General features: G+C 43.5%; 1 protein-coding gene across 2 annotated transcripts in view; it reads left to right on the top strand.

The window, feature by feature from the left end:
- The first annotated feature begins 13,402 nt into the window (after positions 1-13,402).
- Positions 13,403-21,245, top strand: part of ANXA4 (annexin A4) — a 73,789-nt gene continuing 65,946 nt past the window's right edge. The window contains exon 1 of one of the 2 annotated variants that reach the window (XM_022561236.3): positions 13,403-13,748. The gene's annotated coding sequence lies outside the window, so the exon portion shown is untranslated. The remainder of the gene's footprint in view (positions 13,749-21,245) is intronic. The other variant, XM_089923053.1, reaches the window with a different exon arrangement.

Here is a 21,245-nt window from a genome sequence, read left to right as displayed (position 1 = left end):
GAGCTGGTGTCTGCCTGCTGATGGTCAGGGCTGGGTCCTGGGGCTAGTGTCCGCTCACTGGTGGTCAGAGCCTGTCCCAGGGTCCCTGGCTACAAGTCCCTATGGGTCCAGGGGGTAGTGCTGGTGCACTGGCGTTCATGGCCAGGGCCAGGTGGTACTGTGGGCTCATGGAGTCTTAAGGCAGCAGGCTTGCTGGTGGATGGGGCTGTCTCTCCACACTGCTAGTTGCTTGGCCCTAGGTGTCCCAGTACTTGTGCCAGCAGGCTAGTGGGTGAGGCCTGGTCCTGGTGCTAATTAACAATGAGGATTCTAAAATGGTGCTTACTAACACCAGTGTCCACCTGGTAGAAGGAGTTCTCAAAAATGGCTGTCACCAATGTCTATGACCCCAGGGTGAGCCCCAGTTGCCTCCTGCCTCTCTGGGAGGCTCTCCAAGATCAGTAGGTAAGCCTGACCCAGGCTCGTTTTGAATTACTGCTTCTGCCCTGGGTCCCAGAGCATGTGAGATTTTGTGTGCATCCTTTAAGAATGGACTTTATTTCCCACAGCCCTCTGTCTCTCCTGAAAGTGAGCCCCGCTGGCCTTCAAAGCCAAATGTTCTGGGGGCTCATCTTGCTGGTGCAGGACCCCCAGGCTGAGGAGCCCTATGTGGAGCTCAGACCACTCACTTCTTGGGGAGAACCTCTGCAATTGTAATTATCTTCCCATTTGTGGGTTGCCCACCCGGGGGTGTGGGGCTTGACTATACCGTGTTTCCACCCCTCCTACTCATCTTGTTGTGGTTCCTTCTTTATATCTTTAGTTGTAGAAGATCTTTTCTGGTAGATTCCAGTCTTTCTCATCAACAGGTGCTCTGTAAATAATAATTTTGGTGTGCCCATAGGAGGAAGTGAGCTCAGGGTCTTCCTACTCTGCCATCTTGGCCACTCTGAGTCTTGTATGTTGTACTATGCCATTTTATGTAAGGAACTTAAGCACCCAGGGATTTTGGTGTCGGTGGGGGGGGGTCTTGGTACCAATTCCCCATGGATACCAAGGGACAGCTGTATAGAAAAATGGATTATCATGCTAGCTCTCACCCTATACTATTTGCAGCTGCTGTGTTTTTGTGATAGCTGACTTACCTGCAATCACTTCAGGGCTGTCCACGTTCATCTGGGGTATTTGCAAAAACAAATGAGACCATGACTCCTATGATCAGAGCTAATTTTCATAATGATGGTTTGATTTTATGAGGCATATATGTGAGCTGCAGGACAGCAGCAGGAAAAGTACAAGCTAGAAGAGCAGATGCTTTAAAAAAAAAAAGGTCAACAATCTTGAAAGAAAATTACCTTCCTCATCAGCTGCCAGGCTTCTGAGTGGGGTGAAACGTGGAAATGGGCACTTCCCTGGAGCCAATGGTCTACAAATGCATTGTTATTTGCTTGTCAAACTTTGCTAAAGTTTATGCTGTTGTAATGCAAGTGATCAACCTCTCTGAGGTCAAATCAGCTTTCTCTTTTGGTTGAGCTGCAGCATCTTATGGTAGCCAAAACAGGTTTTGGAGAAGAAGAGAAAAAAGACGTTCCTCTTTTGGGTCATTGAAAAAGGAAAAGAGCAAGTGCTGCACATTTTTCTTTGATACATTTCTGGTAGAATTAGACTATCTCCTGATGGGGAATGGGGTTCATAGAGGATTCATCACCACTGCTTACGATGTCTGTCTGTTAGGCAAACATAAATTTCTGAGATCCTAATATCTAAAAATGAGATAAGTTGGGCAATACCTCTTTCCAAACGCCAATTCATTGAATAAATATTATTACAGTACCCAAAGAGGACCTAATCCAAAGTTTGTACTAATGTAGGCATGTTGCTCACCTGCTGCCATGTTATGCCTTAAATTTCTTGAAGGAGCCCAGGCTGGAAGTGAAGCAAGTTGCAGTGTCACCTTCTCCATGGAGGCAGTGATCTGCTGGCTCAGGTTTGAGGAGGTGGGGAAAAGGGAAGTCCAATGCTAATCACTGAAGGTAGAACTGTCACTACCATTGGGCAGGGGTGTCGCCAAGCAGACTTGTTTTCCTGTCTGTTTTCTTATCACTGTTCTTTCCCTTACTTTCAATTTAGCAGGTTGGAAACAGAGATCTTCTTAATTTTTTAAATTTTATTTTGTTTTTAAAGTGAGGTATAATTGACATATGACATTATATTATCAATACTTTCAGGCATACAGCATAATGATTCAGTATTTATATACATTGTGACATAATCACCACAATAAGTCTAGTTAACATCCATCACCACACAGTTACAGAAATTTTCTTTTCTTTTCTTTTTTTCTTGTGATGAGGACTTTTAAGACCTACTCTCTTAGCAGCTATCCAATATGTACTGTAGTATTATTAACTACAATTGCCATGCTGTACATTACATGCCCATGATTTTATTTTATAGCTGGATATTTGTAGCTTTTGACACCCTTCGCCCATTTTGACCCGCCCGACACACACACACTTCCCTCTGGCAACCACCAATCTGTTCTCTGTATCTATGAGCTTGGTTTTTGTTGCTGTTGTTTGTTTGTTTTGTTTTTCAGATTCCACCTACAAGTGAGATCATATGGTATTTATCTTTGTCTGATTTATTTCACTTAGCTTAATGCCTTTGAGGTCCATCTATGTTGTAGCAAATGGCAAGATTTCATTCTTTTTTATGGCGGAGTAATATTCCATTGTGTATATATACATCTTCTTTATCTCTTCATCCACTAATGAACACTTAGGTTGTTTCCATATCTTGGCAATTGTAAATAATGCTACAAGGAATGTGGTGGTGAATGTATCTTTTCAAATTGGGAAACACAGGTTTTCTTCATGAGAATCCCTCTTGCAAACCTTTCACAGACTTTATTTTAGCAAGCCTTATACACTGCTGTGACTTGTGATTGGGATACCTATTATATAATCTCAGGAATCAATGGATTCTATGGCCCCAGATGGGTTTGTGCCTAAAGCAGCACTAGTTCCCTGGCAGAAAGATGGAGAGAGAGAGGAGATGGAAAACTGCTGTTCTTTTTGTAACAAATCTTGTAGAACTATTTGTCTTTTAAAACTATGTGCATTGGGCTTCCCTGGTGGTGCAGTGGTTGAGAGTCCACCTGCCAATGCAGGGGACACGGGTTCGTGCCCCGGTCCGGGAAGATCCCACATGCCGTGGAGTGGCTGAGCCCGTGAGCCATGGCCGCTGAGCCTGCACGTCTGGAGCCTGTGCTCTGCAACGGGAGGGGCCACAACAGTGAGAGGCCTGTGTACCACAAAACAAAAAACAAAAAACTATGTGCATTTGCAACTATGATAAAAATCAAAGCTGTATATTAAAAAAAGTTGGTAGATGGGCTGAATAAAATGGACACAACTAAAAATAGAATTAATGAACTGAGTTAAGATTAATCCTAAGAATTCTCTCAAACTCAGAGCTAAAGGATGAAAACAAAGCCAAAATAAAACAAAAACAACCAATGAAAGAAAGGTTAAGTGACATGGAGGATAAAGTCAAAAGTTCCCACAGCATCAAATAGAAATTCCAGAACAAAAGAATGGAAATAATGGAAGAGAGATACAATATAGGTGAACTTTTCTGAGTTTGGAAAATATTTCAGTCTTAGTGAACAACCTAAGAGTGCCAACCAGGACAAGCAAAACAGGTCCACTCCTAAACACATTCTTCAAGGGAAAGAGGAAATCTTAAGTTTTTCTTGTGAGAAAAACTAGATTATCAACTAAGGAACAAGAACCAGTTGGGTATCAAATTTTTCTTTGATACCAGTGGATTCTAGGAGACAATGGAGAGATATCTTGAAGGACGGTGTCAAATTTAGTTTCCTTATGAGCCCCCAAACATGGCATTTAATATAATTAGGTGGTAGCAAATACTATTGATTTTAAAAGGGAAAGATTGGTTAATAGTTTTGTTATTGAATTTTAATTTTATTAACTGTGATCAGAAAAATAGCTAACACTAACATAGAGTTACAAAAAACTCTTCAAAAAATATGCCATTTAATTATTATAACATAGCACCTATAATGTAGGTACTATCATTATTCCCATTCTACAAATGAGAAAACTAAGGCACAGAAAAGATAAGTGACTCTCTTAAGGTCATCAACTAAGAAATGGTATAGCTGGGATTCAAACTCTGTTTTTATTTTGGAATTTTATGAGGTTTTCTTTGCAATAAATATTTTGTCAGTTTTTGTGAATATTCAGTAGATGATTGAAAGGAAGCTGCTTTCTCTGTAGAACATGGAGTCCAGTCCAGTTCATAACTATTCATTCTACCTCATAAATAATATTATTCCAATCACTTGTATGTTTTTTGGTGTTTGGTCTATCAAAGTCATAGCAGAGACAGTTTAAAACTTACTTCTGTTTCATATTGTAAAACCTGGAAAACTAGTTTCTTCTTCTGCCTCTTAGATGCTGTTTTCTTTTCTTTGTTCCAGAATTTTTTCATGGTTTTATAACCTTTTTTATGCTTACTCATCCTTGAATTTAACCATGCTTTGCACTTGTTCCCAAACAGGATGAGCTAATGCTTCTTGGCTCCCTGCCTGTCTATTTGGATGCTGTTAGAATCTTCTCATATCTTAGGCTGAAGGATTGATTACCTTCCAGCAGCCTGTAAGGATTGTGAAGAGAGCCATCTGGCAAGGAAAGTCACCCCTGTAAGGCTTCTTCTCAATGTTTTTGCAAAGCCACTGTCCCAAAGGGCTGAAGGTTATCTGGCCTTTGTCCTCACCTCCTTCTCGGCCAGCAGCCAGAATGAATATCAGAGAGGAGCTTGCCACTCAGGGTAAAAATTCCGCCCCCCCAAAGGCTCTGGGCCATTTCAGTGAGTACTGGGAAGGGAGATTCAGAAGTCTCGGTTAGACACCCCCACTCCTATCTAGAAGTGTTCTGGTAATCTGTTGTGCCATAAAATAACATCCCAAAGTTCATGGTATGAAACAATGATAATCATTTACTATTGTCATCTCTCAGGAGTCTGGGGATTGGCTGAGCTCAGCTAAGTGGTCCTCACTCAGTGTCTCTCATCTGGCTGCTGTGCGACAGGGATGATGCTGGGGTCATCTGGCTTCTTCATTAGCTTGTCTACCACTGGGTCTGGGAAAGTTCAAACGGCTGGGGCTGAAACAGCTGGGACTCCTCCGACTCTCTTTGTCTTCATGTGGTCTGTCCGCGTAGTCTCCACAGCATGGTGGCTTCAGGGAAGCTGTACTTCAGGTCTCCACAGGCATATGCTCTGAGTGAGAGAACTAGACAGAAGCTATATCATCTTTTAAGACCCAGCTTCAAAAGCATTACTATTGTTATGCAATCACGGAAGCTCACCCAAGAAGTCCACTCAGGTCCAAAGAGTAGGGACAGAGATGCTATCTCTTGACTGGGGTGGGGAGGGTGGTGTTGGAACAGCATGAGAGACTGAATATATTATTACAACCAATTCTGAAAAATACAATCTGCCACAGGAAGTTTAATACAATTTTGTTCAATTAGCAAGTGATTGTATACCATCAATAGTAATACTTACTGACACATACTCCATGCAAGTATCTAACTCATAGAACTGTTGTGAGGATTAACTGATTAAAACAGCATATCTAAAGTACTTAGAATAGTGACTGGCGCATGATAAGTGCTTATATAAATGTTAGCTATACTCTACAGTTAAGTAAATTAGACTCAATAACTATAGTGTTAACTAACCACCCTTCCCTGCCATTCAATTTTCAGTTGTCCATTCCACTATTCACTTTTTTTTTTAAACATTCTTGGTTTACTTCCTTGTTTTGGTGGAACATACCATCTGAAAGCTTCTTAAGAAAAGATTCTTGGAAGATAAAAAAATATTTTTAATCTTGCATGTCTGAAAATATCTTTATTTACCCCCACACTTGACTGATAGTTTGGCTGGGTATAAGAACCTGTATTGGAAATAATTTTCTCCCAGAATTGTAAAGACATTATTCCATTGTCTTCCAGCTTCATGTGTTGCTATGGAGAAGTGATGCCACTCTGATCCTTCCTGATCCTTTGTGTGAAACCTCATTTTTCCCTCTGAGTGCTTACGGTCTACTCTATGTCCCCAGTGTTCTGAAATTTTATCATGATGTGCCTTGGTGTGGTTCTGTTTTTGTCCATTTTGTTGGGCTCAGTGAGCCCTTTCAATGTGGAAACTCATGTCCTTTAGTTCTAAAAGTATATGATTGAATTATTTAATTGATTTCTTGCACTCTGTTTCCCAGATATCCTGGGCTGACTTTTGAATTTTCTTATCCTTTCTTACATCCTTCTCTTTTTTTGGTCTCTTATCTACACATTCTAGGATATTTCCTCACTTTATCTTCCTACCATTCTACTGAGTTTTTCATTTTTGCTATCATAGCTTTAATTTAAAAGAGCTCTGTTTGGTTCTCTGAGTGTTCATTTTTTAGAGAATCTATTGTATTTCTATTCTATTTTATTCTATTTTTGTTTCTCAAAGGAGATCAATGAAAGATTTTTCAAAGTTTTCAACTCTCCATATAGTCTGTTTCTTCCAAGTTTCTTTTTTTCTGCTCTGTTTCATATCAGATCCTTCCCTTAAATTCTGATGACCTTTGGATGTTTGTTCTTACTTAGTAGTGTCAAACTTAGTAAAACAAACAAAACAGGACACTTAGTTAACTTTTCATTGTAGATAAACAATAAATAATTTTTAGTATAAATATACTCATGCAATATTTAGGACATACTGTATATAAGAATTTTATAATTTAGTAAAAAATTATTTGTTATTTATTTGAAATTCCACTTTAAGTGTCTTGTATTTTTTCTAGCAGCCCTAAGACTGAGGTCTAAAATGCTGCCTGGACTAAAAAAGAGTGGGATGAATTGGGAGATTGGGATTAATTTATATACGCTAATATGTATAAAATAGATAACTAATAAGAACTTGCTGTGTTAAAAAAATAAAATTAAAAAAAAAGAATGAAATCTTGCCATTTGGGACAACATGGATGGACCTAGAAGATATTATGCTAAGTGAAATAAGTCAGACAGAGAAAGACAAATACTGTATGATTTCACTTATATGTGGAATCTAAAAAACAACAAATGAACAAACATAACAAAATGGAAACACAGTTATAGATATAGAGAACAAACAGGTGGTTACCAGAAGGAAGGGGGCTGGGGAGAAGAAAGAAATAGATGAGGGAGATTAAAAGGTACAAACTTCCAGTTGCAAAATAAATGAGTCATGGGTATGAAGGCTTGGGGAATATAGTCAATAACTAAGTAATAGCTTTGTATAGCAACATGTAACTAGATTTATCATGGTGATCATTTTGAAACGTATGGAAAAAATCAGTGTTGAGTAACAGGAACTAACATAGTGTTGTAGGTCAATTATACTTCAAAAACAAACCAACAAACATACAAACAAATTCATAAGAAAAAAGATCAGATTTGTGGTTACCAGAGGTTGGGCAGTGGGCCGGGAGGGGTAATTGGATGAAGGCAGTCAAAAGGTACTACAGGGCTTCCCTGTTGGCGCAGTGGTTGAGAGTCCGCCTGCCGATGTAGGGGACGCGGGTTCGTGCCCCGGTCCGGGAAGATCCCACATGCCGCGGAGCGGCTGGGCCCGTGAGCCATGGCCGCTGAGCCTGCGCGTCCGGAGCCTGTGCTCGGCAACGGGAGAGGCCGCAACAGTGAGAGGCCCGCGTACCGGGAAAAAAAAAAAAAAAAAAAAAAGGTACTACAAACTTCCAGTTATAAGATTAAATAAATAGTAAGGATGTAATGTACAGCGTGATAAATATAATTGACACTGCTGTATGTCATACAGGAAAGTTGTTAAGAGAGTAAATCCTAAGTGGTCTCATCACGCGCAAAATTTTTTTCTATCTCTTTACTTTTGTATCTATATGAGATGATGGAGGCTCACTAAACTTATTGTGATAATCATTTCATGATGCATGTGAGTCAAATCATTATGCTGTACACCTTACACTTATACAGTGTTGTGTGTCAATTATATCTTAATAAAACTGGAAGAAAAAATAAAATAAAATACAAACATTTAAAAATAAATAAAATGCTGCCTGGAAGCTCTGTATGCCTGGGTAAGGGGTGGGGCTTGACTGTGGTGAAGTCACTAAAGGATTGCTCCGCTTTCATTGAGTAACCGATGACAGTCTCTTTAGGTCTTTTCTCTTCCCCAGAGGAGAGTATTCCAAACTCCTCATCTTGGTTGCCAGGGTTGTGGGAGTCAAGGGAAGGAGGAATACTGAGCAGCTCAACATTCATTATATTAAGTTTCATATAGATCTTCAATTTCAGAGCCACTCCCCCAGCCTTGTGGGGTAGATTAAAGGTGGCTGCAAATTTTTTGCTAGTCTCCCAGTTGAGGGATGGAGCCTAATGCCCCTTCCTTGAGTCTGGGCTGGCCTTAGTGACTTCCATGACCTATAGAATGCAACAGAAATAACGTCCAGGGGCTGCCAAGCCTAGATAATAAGAAACCTAGTAACTTTTGCTTGGATCTCTTGGAGTATCCTTTTTGCATGCCCTGAGCCTCCACAGGAAATCTGACTGCCCTGAAACTGCCATGTGGAGAGGGCATGTGTAGGTGCTCCTGTGGACAGTGCCTGCTGAGATCAGCCTTCCAGCTCACCTTATCATGGTGGCAGACATGTGAGTGAATCCTCCAGACTGGCCCATCTGCCAGCTGAATACCATCAAGTGACTTGTTTAAAAAAGTTTTGTCTGGTGTATATTTTTAACATACATACATATATATATACACACACACACACATATATATGTATATATATACATATATATGTGTGTGTATATATATATGTGTATATAGATACATATATATGTGTATATATATATGTATATGTATATTAGTTCCTGGTATACAACATAGTGATTTGATATTTCTATACATTTCAAAATAATCACCATAAGTCTAGTTGTCCTCTGTCACCATACATATTACACATTATTACATATTATTACATATTATTGACTATATTCCACACACTGCACATTTCATACCTGTGACTTATTTATTTTGTAACTGGAAGTTCTACCTTTTAATCTCCTTCACCTATTTCTCTCCTTCCCTCCCCTCCCTCCCCTCAGGCAACCACCTGTTTGTTCTCTGTATCTATGGCTCTGTTTCTGTTTGGTTATGTTTTTTCATTTGTTTTGTCATTTAGATTCTACATGTGAGTGAAATCATACAGTATTTGTCTTTCTCTGTCTGACTTATTTTACTTGGCAGAATATACTCTAGGTCCATCCATGTTGTCCCAAATGGCAAAATTTCATTCTTTACTATGGCTGAGTGATATATGTATATATATATATCTTATTTGTCCATTCATCTATTGATGGGCACTTGGGTTGCTTCCAAATCTTGGCTATTGTAAATAACACTTCAATGAACATAGGGGTGCATATATCTTTTCTAATTAGTGCTTTCGTTTTCTTTGGATAAATAGCCAGAAGTGGAATTGCTGGATTGTATGGTAGTTCTATTTTTAATTTTTTGAGGAATCTCCATACTGCTCTCCATAGTGGCCGCACCAATTTACATTCCCTCCCACGGTGCACGAGGGGTCCCTTTTCTCCACACCTTCACCAAAAACTTGTTATCGGTTGTCTTTCTGATAATAGATATCCTGACCTGTGTGAGACCAAGTGATTTCTGTTGATGTCACGTGGAACAGAAGAAATGCCCAGCCAAGCCCTGTCCAAATTCAGACCTAAAAAATCAGGAGATATAATAAAATGGTCATTGTTTTTATTCACCAAGTTCTGGGCTAGTTTGTTAGTCAGCCTTAGATAACCAGAACATCTTGACTACACTTGGTATGCCCCATTCCAGAGATCCTCTGCTTTATCCCCTTCAGAGACTATGTTTCTGATTTGCTGCCCAAGTGGGAGAGGGCAGTGGCAGCTGTGTACTGTTGGGAAGGAGATGGAGGAGATTGGCTGCTTCCAGTACAGACCTACAAAAAATCCTCCTGTTTTTAGTTTTAATTATATACCCACTCTTAGAAGCACTTGGTGCAGCACACAATACCTGCATTACCCTGGGAAATTCTACAATATCATGTTGCTTCTTGGCTTTCCCTACTCCTGGCTTAGGAGTCAGTTTTCTCATGTCTGCTATGTCAATTATCACCTATCTGCTTTCGGGTTTCCAAAATTTTGTTATTTTTCCTCTCTTGTTCTTGTGAGGTTTTCTTGGGGAGAGGGGGTTAGTTTCTTGTTGTTGTTTGTTTGTTTTTTGGCTGTGTCAGGTATTAGTTGCGGCATGCGGGATTTTTGTTGAGGCATACGGGATCTGCAGCATGTAGGATCTTCAGTTGCGGCATGCAGAATCTTTTAGTTGTGGCATGCAGGCTCTTAGCTGAGGCATGCAGGATCTAGTTCCCTGACCCCTGGCCCCCTGCATTGGGAGCGTGAAGTCTTAACTGCTGGACCACCCAGGAAGTCCCTCTTGAGAGTTTTTTTTAATCTACTATTTAAAATTTTTTTTTTACTGAAGTATAGTTGATTTACAATGTTATATTAATTTCTGATGTAAAGCAAAGTGATTCAGTTACACATAGGTATATTCTTTTTCATATTTTTTTCATTATGGTTTATCACAGGATATTGAATATAGTTCCTTGTGCTAGACAGTAGGACCTTGTTGTTTATCCATCATATTTATATATAATAGTTTGCATCTGCTAATCCCAAACTCCCAATCCTTCCCTCTCCCACCCCCCTCCCCCTTGGCAACCACAAGTTCACAAGTCTGTTCTCTGTCTGTGAGTGTTTCTGTTTTGTAGATATATTCATTTGCATCATATTTTAGATTCTGCATATAAGTGATATTATATGGTATTTGATCTTTCACTTTCTGACTTACTTCGCTTTGTACGATAATCTCTAGGTCCATCATGTTGCTACAAATTTGCCCTATTTCATTCTTTAAAAAAATCTACTATTGCTTTAGTGAGATTTCAAGAGGGAGCAAGGCAAATGCATGTGTTCATTCTGCTATCTTTAATTTAAAGTCTCCTTTGAATCTTTAATTTCAACTGTTACATTAATTTTTTATTTATTTTTTTAAACTGCTCAGAGGCTGTTGATTTGTTTACTTTCTTTTTTTTAAAGATTTTCTTTTGGATGGGGTACATTTTTTTAAAGTCTTTATTGAATTTGTTACAATATTGCTTCTGTTTTATGTTTTGGATTTTTGGCCGAGAGTCATGTGGGAACTTAGTTCCCTGACCAGGGATTGAACCCTCACCCCCTGCACTGGAAGGCAAAGTCTTAACCACTGGGCAGCTAGGGAAGTCCCTATATTAATTTTTTTAATACTCCTAAAAAAACCTTAAAACATTAAATGAAATAAAATACTCACGGATCAGGTTGCCTAGAAGCAAAGCCCGAGACAGAGATTCTTGTGTAAGTGTCTTAGTGAGGAGGTATTCTCAGGAGAACCTGTGAGTCAAGCAGGACATCACAGAGGAAGAAGCAAAGCACAGAAGGGGTTTCTGCTGAAATTTAGCCTCAGCCTAAGCCCATGGGAGCTCTGGAATAGGAAGGATATCATAGATTAATTCTTGGCCTTTTGTACCCTGTAAGGTTAGCATTGACTGTGGCTTCCCAACCTGGCATGAGGGCAGTTATGGGGAGAAAAGGGGGCGCTGTGAGCTGGGTACACCCGCCTAGTAAAGGTGATCTTGGCAGGGTGCATCTGCTCCATTTCTAACCTTTCCTTTTTTATTTTATTAATTTTTTAAGGATTAAGTAGTGGGTCTAATCCCTCTGAGGAAATGAATTATCCTTATTTCATTTTTTTCCCCACTGTTTGTCTTCTTCAGTTTACTCCACGTTAGTTCATAAACTGAAGCTCAGAAACTTAAAGGTATCAAGCAGAGAAAAGGGGCTGACCAGGTGTAGAATCCAGATCAGTCTGATCCCCAAACCCATGCTCTCAACCATATTAAACCACCTCCTTTAGTTGCATCTTAAGGAAATAATTTAATGTTACCTCTCCAGCTTTTTGTTTTTAATATAAATTTATTTATTCATTTATTTCTGGCTGCGTTGGGTCTTCGTTGCTGTGAGCGGGGGCTACTCTTCATTGCCATGAGCATGCTTCTCACCGCAGTGGCTTCTCTTGTTGCGGAGCACAGGCTCTAGGCCTGTGGGCTTCAGTAGTTGTGGCTCACGGCTCTAGAGCACAGGCTCAGTAGTTGTGGCGCACCGGCTTAGTCGCTCCGTGGCATGTGGGATCTTCCCGGACCAGGGCTCAAACCTGTGTCCCATGCATTGGCAGGCGGATTCTTAACCACTGAGCCACCAGGGAGGCTCACCTCTCCAGCTTTAAGGGTGCTAACAGTCACTTGCATTTTGATCTGTTGGATATAAAGCACACTCCCCAGGTACTTCCCTGGTGACGCAGTGGTTAAGAATCCGCCTGCCAATGCAGGGGATCGATCCCTGGTCCGGGAAGATCCCACAGGCTGCAGAGCAACTAAGCCCCTGTGCCACAACTACTGAGCCTGCACTCTGGAGTCCGCTAGCCACAACTCCTGAAGCCCACGCTCCTAAAGCCGGTGCTCCGCAACAAGAGAAGCCACCGCACTGCGAAGCCTGCGCACCGCAATGCAGAGTAGTCCCCCTTTGCTGCAACTAGAGAAAGCCAGTGCGCTGCAACGAAGACCCAACGCAACCAAAAATAAAATCGATTCTTAAAACACACACACACACACACACACACAAACAAACACACCCTCCCCAAAGCTACCTACCCTCTGTTAAATGAAATCCGGATTTGCCGATATACCCAATAGGTTCATTATGCGACATTCACCGAGTGCCAGAACGGTACTGGGTGTGAGTGCAAAGACCACTTAGACCCAGTCAGTGCCTTGTTTGAGTCCAATCGGGGAGGCAGATACGAACAAAGACTGTATAATAAGGGGAGAGCGCTGCTTCAATGCCGAACCCGGGAGCTACTTGACCAGCAGCGAACCCAGGTAATGGTAGAGAGAAAGATCTGGGACTGCTCCGAACTCCCATTTCCAAAGGTTTCCCCAAGGAAAGGGAACTTGGCTTTTCTCAAGGTATAAGTGGAACTACGGGTAACTTTGGGGTATGTATAGTGCTGACAGGGAAACGAAATGTGCCGTTCTGATTTCACTTTCCACTTTTCCGGCGTGAGAAAGTGCAATGTCGCGGGGAGGAAGCTTTGACTCTCTGCCGGAATTCCGGCCGCGGTGGGCGCAGGGTGTGTGCGAGAGAGGTCCCGGGGCGCGGCCCTCCGAGGGTGTAGGGGCGCCCGAGCACCGGAGACCTGAGAGTCCGACTGCTTCGACTCGAGGGAGCTCGAGCAGGCCTGGGCGGGGCCGGGCAGGCTGGGATCCAGGCTGGGGACAAAGCCGAGAGCGCGACGCGCGGGCTCGAGGCCGGTGCAGTCCCTCCGCGGGCGCCAGGCGCGGCGGTCCCGGCCCCGGCGTCCAGGTGCGCTTCGCCCGCGTAGGCTTTTCCGGTCTCGTGGGCAGAGAGGGACAACCAGGAACTCGGGCTCAGTCTCCACCCCGAAGCGGGGCGGGTCCGCCTGGGATAAGACCCGCTGCCCGGCCCCGCCAGGGTGTGATCTCGGTGACCGCAGAGAAGGAGCGCCGTCCAGTCTCGGCCCCAGAGGTAAGGGGGTCCCGGGCTCCGGAAGGGGTGCAACAGCCCGGGAAAGCCTCGCGGGGGTGGCGGGTCTGGCGCCGCACCGCTCCCAGGAGGGGGTGCCCGCGGCCGGCCTGCGGGCCCGCCCGGGCAGGCACAGGGTGGAGCGAGCCGGACTCGCTCCGGGTGGGCAAGGGAGAGGTAAACACCGCCCTTATCCACCGGCACCTTCCAGGAGGACCTCCAGAGCGGTTTATGCAGCTCAGGATGTACACCAGTTAGAGAGCACCGCAGCTATTTATTGAGTTCATGTGCCAAGCACGGTGCTGGATTTAGGCATTACAAACAAAGGACTGAGTAATATTCCCTGGAGCTGACTCAGTCCAACACCCAAGTTTTGCTTTTTTAATTCTTTCTTTACTCCGTTTAAGAAACGTACTCCTTTCTCCTAGTCTCTTACCCTTTCTCTCTGTGTGCACCTAACGTGCTCAGCACAATGCCTGGCACATGGGAATCTGATATTATTATGAGATCCATGACCAGAGTCTGCCGATGGCACAGCCTCGCTCTTCAGTCATGGTTTTAACCAGCTGGAGACTTTGGGACCAAAGAGGTTATTGCTTTTCAACAATCTGCCCAATTTTAAGTGCTTCCCAAATTGATGCAAGTCTTCTGTAAGCTGTTGGGAGCATGTGGGTCCTGAGTAACCCACAGCTTTCATGAAAACTGGGCACCTGCTCTCTCCAGCTGACAGTGGGAAGAATGAATAGGGTTCCCCCCCTCTAAATGATCCATCCCATTGTCCATCAGTTCTAGAACCCTCCACCTCCTCCTTACATTGCAAGTAACTCTCTTGATAGGGAAGCCCTCGCTCTTTAGTTGCCAGGGAATTCTCAGATGACAGAGGTGGAAGAGCAAGCAGCAGAGGAAGGGGACAGGGATGAGGAAATGGGTAACCATAGCCGCCCAGGACCGGCTGACTTCCCAGAGCCCTTTCTGGCTAAGGCCGGATCCCCTACATCAGCTTAGATCAGATTTCTATCGCTTTGGGGGTACACGTGCGGGCACAGACGTACACACAACTACTGGATCAAAGGTGTCTGTGAATTTCCCACCTAGATGTTCTTGCATTTGGTTAGGGATAATTTTTCTCTGAAAGCTATTTAGAGGGTAACATTGCAGTCAAGTCCGAGCACACCAGCCCTCAGTATCTGTAGGGTGAGAAGCCGCTTGGTCATCCTCAGACTGTATCTTGCGGCCCATTTCTTTGCTTATGTCTAGCCGCTCATTTGTTTCCCAACCTTGCTCATCTGCTTGGAAACTAAGCCTGCTCTTCTCCAAGAGAGATGGAGGTGAGGGGCAGGCACCGGGATAACAGACCTTGTGCCAGGGAGTACTTGTAGCTCCAGAATAAACCAGAGGGGGAATTTTCCTTGGGTGTCAATTTTATCCAGGTATTTGAGGATAAAAACACTTTTCATACAAAAACAATTACAGATATACTTTGTAGTAGGATTCAGAATTTAGATACCTTCTTCGTATAAAACAGACACTTCTAGACTTTTTGCCTGGGCTTTGGGCTGCAGTTTGACCCAAACCTAACCTTTGGGAGTTTGCTTTTACTGCACTTAGGGCTACTTATGGAGGCAGTTTGGTGGATGCTGTAGTATCCTCCATGGAGGGACTTTGAGTAACAGCCGTGCTAGGTTACTTGTTTAATCTTTATTTCAACCTGAGGCGGTGTTATTAAGCTTGTTTTACAGAAGAGGATCCTGAGGCTCCAAGTGGTGGTCCCCAGTCAAGGTCAGACCCTTTGCAAACATTTAAATCCAGCTGCTGGATACTAAAGCCTGTTCTGTTATCCTCTCTGTCCTACTGTGGCTCTGTCAGAGTGCTTGGTTCAGAGTGATTTGGCATTTGGATTTGTGGCTTCCTGGCTTATTAACTAAATCTTGACCAATGTTTTTCTTTGCCTTTTCAACTTTCTTCTGGTCAAGCTGATATGTAAACCATGGTGGGAAGAACTGGACCTGGCAGTAGTGTGGGGATACAGGTGAATGGCCCTAAATTCGGGAAGGGCTTGGCTTGTGGATGAGGGAATAGACTCACTCTTTGTGGCACTGGGCAGAGCTGGGCAGGAATTTTTGGATGGCAGGTTCTGGTTGGACTTAAGGAAGTGGCTTTTGAAACCCATAGGCTGGGTGACTTTGGAGCTGGCGGGAGTCTCTCCCCAGAGATATCTGGGCAGAGGCCGAACAGCCCCTTTCTGATGGAGCTGGGAAGGGGACAAGGTTAAACTAAGATGACTTCTAAAGCCATAGTTTCCAAACTTCAGGTACATCCCTCCGGAAGCTTGCACAGCACACAGATTCTTGCCCCAAAAGTTCTGATCAGTATGACAGGGTGGGACCCAGGAATCTGCCTGTCATTGGTTTTATTGGGAATAACTTGTTAGTGTTCAGTTATGTTTGAACTGGACGGAGAGCTTTGCTGTGGGAACCTGTACCACCACCTTTGAAGAATTTATTTTAAAGGTTCAAGATGCTTGAGTCAGTAAATTGCCATTCTGCTTCTTGGTCCGGACTGCTAGACATAAAACTCATGTGGAACATTTTATCTGCAATCAGCAGCAAGGATAAATTGCAGCCAAAGGCCAGACTGTAAATTACTCTGGAAAAGACCTTTGCCTTTTCCCCCTCAACATCATTAACCCTTTAAGGCCTGGACATAACACAGCATGAACAGCCTGACTTGAAACAGATCAGGAGGCCCCATGAGTGGACTTTTGTCAAGTCATCAGAAAGACCTCCCTGCCCAGTCACTGTGGATTCAATCCTCTGGGTTAAGGCACTCACCTCCCCCCACCACCCAACAGGTAACATTAAATTATTACCAGGAGCTAGTGTAGAGGGCCCCTGTGGTGAATGGGAACAAGTTCTCCTGATTCCTGTGTAGTGGAGCCATCTCCTCTGGAGGAGGTCCTTTGTGGACACAAGCCCAGTGATATCAACAGCCCCCAGCACCTGCCTTCTCACTCCTCTCCAAGGGGCTCAGGAAGGCATTTTCTGGATCCTGCTTAGCTTCAGCTTCTGTTATTGCCGCTTTTTGATGCTGTACAAGGACCCAATGACTCACTGGTTTTCATCCTTGTTAGAGTCACAGACCCCTTTGAAAATTTTTTCTTGTTTTATTTATTTATTTTTATTTTTTGGCCGTGCCACACAGCATGTGGGATCTTAGTTCCCCAACCAGGAACTGAACCTGTGCCCCCTGCAGTGGAAACGCAGAGTCTTAACCACTGGACCGCCAGGGAAGTCCCTGAGAATCTGATTAAAGCCACGAATCTTCTCTTGAGAAGAATAAACATGCATTTGACATTTTCCCATACAGTCTCAAGGGGTTTACGGACACCCTTCTAATCCCAACCATGGACGCCTAGACATTGTGTTAAGAATTGCCCTAAAATTTGGCAATGTTTCTCAAAATTTTTAAATCCATTTACTTTTGTTCCATCAATTTGAATACTAGGAATTTATCTTAAAGATATACTTGGACATGTGTGTGGAGACATGTGTACAGGGATATATACATTGCAGCATTGTCTGTAGCACCAAAAGTTTGGAGACGATCTAAATATCAGTAAGGGACTGGTTAAGTTATGGAACATCCATGCAACACAATACAGTGCAGCTGTTAAAAAGTGGTGCAGGGGCTTCCCTGGTGGCGCAGTGGTTGAGAGTCCGCCTGCCGATGCAGGGGACACGGGTTCGTGCCCCGGTCTGGGAAGATCCCACATGCCGCGGAGCGGCTGGACCTGTGAGCCATGGCCGCTGAACCTGCGCGTCTGGAGCCTGTGCTCCGCACCGGGAGAGGCCACAACAGTGAGAGGCCTGCGTACCGCAAAAAAAAAAAAAAAAGTGGTGCAGGTTGATAGGAACAGATATAGAATGATATTGAAGATGTATATACGTATATTTAAAGCAAAATACAGTTTTACAAGATATGCTAACATTTCTGTATATAAGAATCGTGGAGGCTATTTATATTCTTAGGTACTTGTTAATGCATAAATACTTCTGAAAGGATACACAGGAAAATTATGACTGCCACTGTAGTTGGAGGGAGGTGAAGTTCTTACAGACTTATCAACATATACTTTTTGGTACTATTTGAGTTGTTTTTTTTTTTATCATGTTCATGTATTGTCAGCATTTTAAAACAGAGAGTTACAGATAGCACCTGTCCATTTAACACTGCTTGTGAAGAGGGAGAATGAAACAGAAATGAAGAATGTACAATTATCAAGTTTTCCAACCTTAAAATTAATATATGGTCATATACTTTCTTATTTGTATACAAAGAGCTAGCATGGAATGTGCTTTGGTTTCCATACATTTCATCTGGCTATACTTTAACTGGTTGCAAAAATATTGTAAGGTGCCTTGACTTGCATGGTGGGGAAAGTTCTGCATTTAAATGGTCCGATGGTTCCATGTGTTTTTAGCTGCAGAAGCAGAGAGAGGAGGTAGATGGGATAAGGCACAGCTTGTAGACTAGATAGACCTGCTGGGGCAGGTCGCTTTGTCAGAGAAAGTCCTCAGTGATATCAGGTCATGGGCACTCAGAGACCTGGCTCTGGCTTCAGAGCCTGGACCTCCTTCTGCGGCTTAGTCTGTGAGGTCTCTGCCTCTCTGTAGGCTGAAACCTAGTGTCCCCTATGAACCTGACCCTGTGCCAAATTTATGGCATGTTACTTTTTAAAAAATTTTCACCTATGTTAGGTGGGTCCTGCTAATGTCGTCTCCATTATACTGATGCAGAAACTGAGGCACAAAGGGATTGAGGAAGTTGCTCGACATCACATACTATCAATTGGTAGAGCCAAGATTTGAACTTGGCAGTCTGATTCTATCTCCTGTGCTTACTACTCTGTTATACTATATAATGGGTTAAAAGCGGGGAATCAGCGTGAGAAGGCAGGGCTGGTAGATTAAGCTGACTACGGGGTTGGACTTTTTCAGAGGTAAAGAGGTAGAGGCTATGTCCACACCACTGGTCCAAGATGGATTTGATGTCATCTGGGTCATTCTAAGTAGGCAGGGAGTCCCAGCTGTTAGGTGGGGAGTGGAGCAAACATCAAATGAGGATGATGTGCTGTGTCATGATGCTGGTGGTGCATCCCTATGGGAGCAAGACTTGGGGCAGCATCTAGGGGCAAGAGAGGCAGCTCAGCACCTCAGAGAAGGGTCTTCAGGTGGTAGGCGGGATGTCAGTGGCCCCCGCCAAATGGCAAAAAGTTCATTCATTTATTATACATATGCTAGCTATTCAAGGATAAAATACCAAGACCCCATCCTTAGGGAGACAAACAAGCAAATCAACAATTAAAAAATCATACGATTGCATGCAATTTTTTTTTTTTAACAGAAGCCAAATACGTTTATTAAACCTGCTCTCAGCCAGGCAGTTAGATACAAAGATGTCTATAACTACAGGGGCTTCACAACCTCCAGAACCACTTAACCAGGCAATGCTGGGTAAAGGTGACTTCGATTAGTTTTAAGCACATAAGTCCATTTTGAGCTGGTCACTTGGCCTCTGGTCAGCAGTCATCCAGTTTGAGAAGTACAGAAGATGCTGCTGCCTCCCAGAGTGTCCTGTCCCGACAAGTGGGCCCTGAGGCTGGGGCACAGGGCAGTCTGCAGAGGTTCACTCCATTGCCTCACTGCATTTATCATTGCATGATAAATGATTTGATACACTATGCACAGACTGCCATAGAACTGAGCGGGTATACCTAACTCCATCCTGGGTGGTCAGAGGAGGCTTCCTGGAGGAGAAACCATCCTGGAGATGGGCTAGGAGAAGAAGGGCTTATGCACAGGCATGGGGATGAGAAAGCAAGACCAGGCACAGTGGAGGAGTGGCATGTCAGCCAGAGCAGGACTAGTCCCAGCGGCCAGAGCAGCAGGGAAATTAAGGCCATTCTGTAGGCCCATGGGAGACAGGACCAATTATTGGGGGATAGGTCTTAGAGAGTCCAGGCATCCCATAGTACAAACTGCTGGCCTAGGTTATAAATCCCTGTTTTCTTTTGCATCTGCTCCAATGCTTAGCACAGTTATGTGATAAATGTTTTTAAATAAAAAGGAAGCTCTGGGTACCAGGAAGGAAGAGATTCAGCCTTGGAAAAAAAAAGGCTCCCTGCTTCCCTGCCCTACACTAGGCCAACTCTTTAAGGTTTGGCTTACATATAGTCTTCACCCCTGATTGGCTTAATCTGGGTGAGGGGTCACCCCTGGGTGCTCCTGTCTCCCTGTGATTCCCCTACCACAGGAATGCTTACACTTTTGTGCCTGATTACAGGCCTGTGCCCTCCCCTCAGCTTTGAGCTCCTCTGAGGGCAGGGCCATGTGCCCCCCGTCCTCTGGCCCAGTGCACAGTAGGTGCTCACCAAAGGGATGCTGAATGAATGTGCTATTTTTCATGGCCTGGAAAATTCAGTCCAACCTCCAAGCCCCACAGAATGACCCATTTTTGAAAATGACTGTTCCAGCCTTTATCTCTACTCTCTTCATGTCCTTAAACCAGCCCAACTCCACACTTAATGCATTTGACCCTTGAACAACTCGGGGGTTGTTCACTTCCTGCACGGTTGAAAATCCACGTATCACTTTACAGTCCATCCGCTTATCCTTGGTTCCTCAGTATCCTTGGTTCTACATCCGCGGATTCAACCATGTGTGGATGGCATACTGGTGCAGTAGAATTTAGTGAAAAAAGCTCAGGTATAAGTGGCTCTGGGGAAGTTCAAACCTGTATTGTTCAAGGGTCAACTATACTCTTTTCCAAATAAGTCTTACCATTCATAATCAGAGCTGAGGCTTCATTTTTACTGTCTTTGCCTGCAGACCTCTTTGCTGTTTAAATCCTGTCTGTCTTTCTAAGCTTTTATCAAATGAGAGCTTTTTGACTCTCTTGGGTGGTGGTGGGACGACTTAGTCTGTAGTCTCTCGCTACCCTGAAGGTTTTATAATAGTTGCCGAGCGCTGCTTTGTCATTGGATTGGTTAGCAAGATCTTCTTCGTCTCTGTTTCTCTCACAATGCCTAGTACCTGATTGGGGCAAAATAACTATTTAAGTAAAGACGATGAGTGCCTGCCCACACAGCAAGTGGCAGTTTTGGAATGGGGGGGTCTCATGCAGGGACCACCTAAATGAGAATTAGGGCCTGGAACTGGGTGTGAGGAGAATAAGCAGGGGTGCTTATTGGAACTTGATTACATAAGGTCTTTGAGCCCCACCCAAGATTTACTGACTCAAGCTCTAGAGTCTAGCATCCCCCAAATCCATTTTTCTAAACACTCTCTGAGTGATTTTTGGGCACACTAAAGTTTGAGGACTTTTCCCAGGTACCGTGCTAGGTGCTTTACCCTCTGTACTAATTAGAATCTTTTTCAAGCCATAGCTCCAGACGCCAAGTCCTGACATCATCCAAGGCCCCAAGGAAGGAGGAAGTTGGTA

This window comes from Delphinapterus leucas, chromosome 13 (genome assembly GCF_059928025.1).
Source record: "Delphinapterus leucas isolate spDelLeu-1000000601 "Yukka" chromosome 13, BTC_Dleu_Yukka2, whole genome shotgun sequence".
Taxonomy (NCBI): domain Eukaryota; kingdom Metazoa; phylum Chordata; class Mammalia; order Artiodactyla; family Monodontidae; genus Delphinapterus; species Delphinapterus leucas.
This window is presented reverse-complemented; position numbering and strand designations above follow the sequence as displayed.